Genomic DNA, 7615 nt, shown 5'->3' on the forward strand with positions numbered 1-7615 from the left:
CTCAAATATAAAATACTTCCATTAAATAGAGATGCAATACATCAAAACATGTTTTGTTGGCTTATGGAAAAGCTTTTGCGAAATTTATAGTTGAGATTACCGAAAGATTCCCTAAACAAACCAAAAGTGAAACCGAAACGATATTTGTTGGAGAATATGGTCGCAAATGTAGTTACAATTAATCATCAACTTAGTCGTTATACCGTTCTTTTGTATCTTTGCGCCCTGGATGTGTTAATCCCCGAATTTCAGATCAACCTGAGCCAATAACTTTTCTGTTTCAGGTGACTGTCTAGTCACAGGCCGCCATTGAGTGAGTGTGCCAGCGAGTGTAGCTTGGTATACGCCGCTCCGTGTTTGTGATGCAATTTTCCAGAAACACCATGGTTACGCTGACCAAGTGGTAGAAAAGTAAAAACATGCAGCCCAAGAAGAAAAACGGAATGAATAAAAAATGTACGGCCGAAACAATTGTTACATTTTCTTTTGCAATACCAGTACAAAAAATTGATGTTTTCTTTGTTGAAGGTCACTTTAAAAGTCCTCGTTGCAAGTTAATCGACAATATTATCTATGAACCCAGCTTCATAACCTATTTCATAACCTAATACTTTTAAAATATTGAAGTTATTACTGTATGTTATTAATGTTATGCTAGTAATATAGAAGTATGAGCCTATTTACAAACGTGTTGATATTTGGAGTTGCTCACTTTTGGGCAGCGTGGGGAAAAAAATAGGCATATTTAAGGGCTCTATATAAAATAATTTGTATAATATCGAGTAAGCATTTGATTAACATTAGGTCTAAGTCTATTTTAAACGATCTAAAGCGTAATTATACCCGTTACTCGTAGAGTTAAAGGGTACACTAGATTCGTTGAAAAGTATGTAACAGGCAGAAGGAAGCATTTGCGACTATATAAAGTCTTGATCAGTCTTGTCTAGTCAATTTCTATCGGTAAACAAAAATATTTTAGAAACGCCCATTCTAACGCTTACAAACCGCCCAAACGCCACAATAATTTAAAATTAATAATGAATTTATTAGTACTCAAGCTTAGGACGTGCTACATTTCTGTTTGCAGAGTTCACAGATCAGTTGATTACTTCCCTTGTACCTCTTATACAGAATGCTTTTATCGAATTTATAGCCATACCCCTACGACTCATTTTCTTGCAATATAAATCGATTTCAGTGTTTTTGTGTTGAACATAATTCTGTAATTTGCAAAGACTACTTTAACGCTGACTTCCAGTATTTCTGAATGGAACCCGATGCACATAACTAACTTACCTATCGTAGAATTTCAGTCAGTTAAATAATTTTACTAATACATTTACCAAATTATAAATGTTTTAAAATTCATAAAATTATATTGTTTAAAACTTAAATCGATTTTTTAACCAAGTGGAATGTTGATGTATAATTTTTGATTGTCAGATTCCTAAATCTTGGTTTCTCCGCGTAGACATTTAAGCTGTTGATTTTTGATTACCCGATTCTTTAATTTTGCGGGATTTGCCTTTAGACGGAGTATAACCCTTGAGCTTGAGTTCGGTTATATTTTCTGAATTTTTTCCCCGTTTTGCTGTGGTTTTCCCTATGACCATAGAGAGATAATTGCCAACAGACAGACAGACTAAAGATAACAAGAGCGGAAGACAATAATTTAATATTGAAGGAAAACGAGCAGCCGCCCAGTGCTTTCGGTCTTTGCACTCGGGCCATCATATTTTCTTTGACCCTTTTTGGTATTGTAGCTATATGGGTCGTTCGTCAAGGTAACTTTCATTTGTAAGATAGAAAAATTAAATGCGGAACGCTTGCATAGTGGCCGCGTTTCATCGTAATCCATATCGCATTCCCATTTCTTTTCCCATTACTTGGGGAATCTTCACTGATTCTGTTTTACTTGATTGTGCATAAAGCGGCACAGTTTTGTTTAGGCCCTCTTCCTGAACCCGGTAATTAGACCTAAGTTGTATGTAATTGTTCGGAGTTTCAGAGTCAAAGTCAAGGATGGGAGATGACAAACAGATGTAATGCACAAGCGGAAAAAAAATCGATAGAAATTTACAAGACTAAAAAAAAAGAAAAAATTAAAACATCATTACATTTTCCAAAAGTGTTGGCGTGGCAGTTTTGGGCGGTTTGTGGACGTTGTAGTTGGCTTGGCAACATTTAAAAACAATCTTGTGGTGCGTCTATGTATCTGAATTCTGAGATCGAGGCGTTCATGCGGACAGACGGACGGACATGGCCAGATCGACTTGGCTTTTGATCCGAAAACGCTTCCTTCTACCTGTTATATACTTTTTAACGAATCTAGTAAACATTTTTACTTTACGAGTAACGGGTACATGAGATATCTATAGTTGAGTTTTTCGATAATCACATATTCTTTACTCATCGAGATACAATTTCAAAATGATTTGACCATATCGGTAATCATTCCTTTCCACTCAAGCTGTTAAAATTTAGAATTTTATTCACGAGTTATGGTTCTTCCGAAGTCTACTAATAGTATTTAAGATGCGTACGGGGAAGACATTGTTTTTGTACTATGAAGCATTTTTGGTGTCGTCGCGTATGTTTGGTATGCCAAGGATCCAAGCTAGGGCCTTTCTGATCCATTTTTTAAATGACTGATTTCGTCATGACAAGTGGTCAGCCGGACTTCAGGTTACCCGTGTTCGCCGGCTAGCAAGACTAAAACATGTTAATCATGTCGAGCATAAGGCCATGTCAAAAGAAGATCATACTGACTGAGCTCAGCTTCTCCTGCTCTTCCTTCTGCTGTTTATTTTCTGGCCAACATCAGCCAACCAATCGACAAATCAAATCACTAGCCAAGGCTTTCCTGATCTTCATCAACTGTGCAAACGCCCCGCGGGGCTTGTTACAAATTTTGATGGACGGCCAGCGGATGAAATTGATTAGCTTTAATGGTGACCAAGTTCTCTGCCCATCTTCTTAGCAGAATGTATGCGAAGAGGTTGTTGCCTGACTCAATCAGAATCAATCAAATTCCATCTAGACAGACGTATAATTTGAAAAGCCTACTGATTTTGATGAGTATCTTAACTGGAACTGTCATAAGTGAAATGGCTGCGGAGTTCAAGGCTATTTTTAAGGACGGGGGTTTTCTTTTCGTCTAATTTATTCAAAATAATGGAAATCCATTACAGAGATTTGTCTATCAGCCCGTTTTTGACTTTTACAATCGAATAAATTAGGAAGGTGGTCTATATAATCTAGATATTATTTCTTTTGATGGGACGGACAGACACTGAGATTTTTATCTAGAGCGTCGCTCTTGCATCCTTGAGGTTATCCAATTAATGAAGTTGATGAACTTTATTGTAAAAACCGCAAGTAAGTGTAGGATTCAGCCTGAAATATTTTGGGGAGTTAGAGCGGGCCTCAACGTCCCTCTTTTAGTTTCCAAGATCACAGTGTCCATATGGACACGCAAACGGAAAGGGACAGATTAATTCGGCTTGTTTGTTAGCCGGCTTTAGAATATAGGATCGGATTCGTTTTATTCTACCTCTTGAATACATACTTCTCAACGATTCTATATTACTCTTTTACTCTAGGAGTAAGGAGTATTATTAACCAAATTATCATCAAAGTATCTGACAACTTATTTGCTTCTGGAAATATAGAGCCATATTTCTGAGATATTCAAGCAGAAAACAAAGCCGGTAATCTTTCCTAACCAGACATGAAAGCTGGCTACTTTGGACCCTTATTATTTGCAGTCTAACCAGTAAGCCCAATCAAAAAGCCATGGGCCAGTATCTAGAATGATTGCGCAGAAAATCAAGACATCATATTGATCCTGAGGTCTTATTTTTCAACCTCAAAGTTTGAAGACCAGACCAGAAAACGGCTAGATATCACATCTATCAATATCTTCTAAGTAATCTCAACACTACTTTCCCTGTTCACTGACTCTTTCGCATTTTAATTTATTCCGCAACCAATGCAAATTCGAATTATCCTTAGAATTTATCAAACATTTGGCAAATGCAGCCAAATTTCTTCTGTGATGCAACTACTGTGCTAAATATTTGTCGCTCTTCAGTGTGTCTGGTATTATTGTTCATTGTTATTGTCTACATTGAATTTGTAGTCTTTTGTTATCATTCTGTCTACTGCTTGTAAGTGTTCTCTGGCATACGGATACCTGTATACTTGTTGAATAGGGTTGGTATTTCGATTTGTTATCGATTGTCTTACAAAATCACTGTGGATGACAGTCCACGTAATGACGAAGCGCATTAGGAGAGTGCGAAAGTGACTACTATATTGTCTGATCTTAGGAAATGATACAAAATTTAAAGGGTAGCGCAGAAATCAATACCTGGCAAATTGTCTAAAATTATTTTATTAGGGCAAAAAATGTGCAACGGCAAATGTCAAGCCCTTGTCGCAGCGCCTCTAAATCCGAAACAACAGTATTTCTTTTGCTGGGGTCTCCAACCTGAAATTCCCAGCTCCACCCCCATTTCCACCTTTGTCTTATTTTGTCCCGTGCAGTTTTTTGTTCCATTTCCGTCACGGTTGAAGACTGTAATTGAGCCAATTGAGACCCACAACTGTTGCGGTTTTTTGAAGCTGCTGCCCTGAAAGCTCCTCTAATACAACAGATAAAATGAAAAAAAGAAGATCTAAAGAAAATTAGCTTGGAGTAAAGATCTCGTTGTGTTTAAAACGTTTAAGTGTGTTAAATGGATTTTTATACGGTATTAGAAGTCGCAAGAGAAAAATTATGAATCATTGGTCGCAATTCTAATGTATTCGTAGTTTTTTGATAAAAAAATAAAATATATATTTATATTTAACCATTTTAAGCCAATACCATTTTCTCAGTGAAAATGTCTGGAGGCGTGTAAAGAACGGGGGCTTCAACTTAAACAAAGACAAGCAACGAGATAATAATAATACACATAATATTAAAACGAGAACAACGACACTATGCCAAGTTAGCAGAGAGACTTTACAGCAATGATGCGGGAGGTGCTCCATGAAAATTACTAATTACCTGTTGGCAAACGGCCCGAGGTTCCGAGTGGGTTAGTGGCAAAGGAAGGGGCTTAGCGGGGCTAAGGGAATTACCCGGAACGGGGTACTGCGACATCAGACTATCCGCGAACGATCCACATTAGCAGCGGGCGCTGCGCGAGCTGCTCGCCTTGGTAGCGGTGAATGGTAATTGCGGACCGTTATAATACAACCGCGCATAATAAGATCAAGAAATGTATTTATTGCGACACACAGCAAAAAGTTGTCTAGCCATTGTAAGCTATGAGTGTCTTAGATAAGATGTCCTAAAATCCATTCGGCTCCAAAGTTTTTTATTCACAGAGTTCTCCGTCAATATTAATATTTTTGGACTTTTTGGATTTTTTTCTTAAAGATTTAACTTTGTAATCATGTTTTTCCTCAGTGAATCGTGGTGCTCATGAGATCAGGAGGTAACCAGGAGGCAGTCTGAATGCCCTAATGCGCATATTTGCTCAAATTCCGACGCTCACTATATGTGACACCCGAAGTGCAATCAAATAGGATTACACATGGTACCCCTACACCCGACCCAAACCCGTTGTATACCCGTTACTTTTAGAGTAAAAGAATATACTAGATTCGTTAGAAGTATGTGACAGATTAAAGGCAGTGGTTCAGAACCTTTAAAGTATACAATTTCTTGAACAGCAAGCTGACTTTAGTGACGTAAATGCAGCGCCAGTTTGTCTTACTACTACTAGCTCAGTAAAGGGTATCAAATAGTCTAGGAAATCTACAATTATGTTCTCTCTCGGGTTTTACTTTACATCTTACTTTAACATAAAAAACAGTGATGACGACTATGACCCAGTTCGGGTTATGTTTTACATGCAACTGGTACGCAAATGGAAGTCGCTGCGGAATTCATTATTTGTTACCAGCAGTTGAACCTGAACCGTCGGCCATCATTAATAATCTATAAATATATTAGCTCTGGGCTTTTTTTAGTGTAGATTAGGCTCTGTATAACGTCGGGATGTTTTTCAAATTAAAACCTGGAACTTGAATAGGTACATGAAATATCATTTGGTCATTGATATGGACTTTATGGACTCTCGCCTTTGACATACAAGATTTGTGCATAACAATTATAATCTTTAAAGGCATAATTTTTAGGGGCCGATACTGCTGTCCTCTTCTCTGCCTTATAATTTGGTCATTGATATGGACTTTATGGACTCTCGCCTTTGACATACAAGATTTGTGCATAACAATTATAATCTTTAAAGGCATAATTTTTAGGGGCCGATACTGCTGTCCTCTTCTCTGCCTTAATTATACCCGTTATTCGTAGAGTAAAAGGATATACTAGATTCGTTAAAAGGTATGTAACAGGCAGAAGGAAGCGTTAAAGTGTATATATTCCTGATCAGAACCAAAAGCCGAGTCGATCTGACCATGTCAGTCTGTCCGTATGAACGGCGAGATCTCAAGAACTATAAAAGCTAGATGGTCGAGATTCAGGAAACAGATTCTCTAACGCCCACAAACCGCACCAAAGTGGCACGCCTTTTGAAAAATGTGTTGATATTTTTTCACATTGTTATTAGTCTTGTAAATTTCTATCGATTTGCAAACAAATATTGGCCAACGCTCTAAAACCGCCCAAAACTGCCACGCCCACACGTTAAAAAACTTTTTAAATTTTTTCTCATTTTATTCCCCAATATCCTAGAAAAATGATTAAATTTTGCGTACGCGTTCACACTAGCTGAGTAACGGGTATCTGATAGTCGGGGACTAGAATATAGCATTCTTTCTTTGTTTTTTTTATCTTTAAAAGGGCTGATATTCCCTGTAAATTTGTGTCAGTAGAAATTGTTCCCCATTTGGGCGGTGTCAATTCCACCCAAGAACTGTCAAGAGATGTCGGCACCAAAAGGTGTTTTTGCCATATTTAGTTGCCGGATAAGCGAGTAAGGGGAGTGAAATCGGGAGGTTGGAGTTAAAATGGGTCATGGGTAAAGACTTTGCTGTAGCAAATGTGGATAAATCGCACAAAACTAAAACCATGTATATCACAGACAATATTTTTTATGACGTCGTAACCGTTGAAAGAATGAGAATGAGAATATGTTGAGTTATTAAATTGATAATATATCTTTTCAATTCATCATTATATTTAAGTGTTAGTGCTCCGATTTAGTTAGTTAACTCTAACAGTTCATAAACACTTCTGCTCTGATTGGAGGACAGGAAATGTAAGGGATGGCTTAAAAAGCACCTCAATCTTCATGCTTCAAAGTGATCCAAAGTGTTTTTTCTTTTTCTGTCATTTATCGCAGATCGCAACAAGATTCGACTCAAAGCACAAGAAAATTGTTGGAGGGGACCCACAAAGAGATAAGATGCACCGCACACAATTTCAAGTTTACCTAATACTAATACATTTGAGACGAAGTCAAACATATTTATTGCTGTGTTCTCATCCTGTCTGTGAGGTATGTAAACTAAAACCGCAAAGAATCTTGGGGTTTTTGTGTCTTCTTTTCGAATGAAAGTCGCTGATACTGTTTTAAAAGTTATACGCCATACATTT

The sequence above is a fragment of the Drosophila mauritiana genome, chromosome X (assembly GCF_004382145.1).
Source record: "Drosophila mauritiana strain mau12 chromosome X, ASM438214v1, whole genome shotgun sequence".
NCBI lineage: Eukaryota > Metazoa > Arthropoda > Insecta > Diptera > Drosophilidae > Drosophila > Drosophila mauritiana.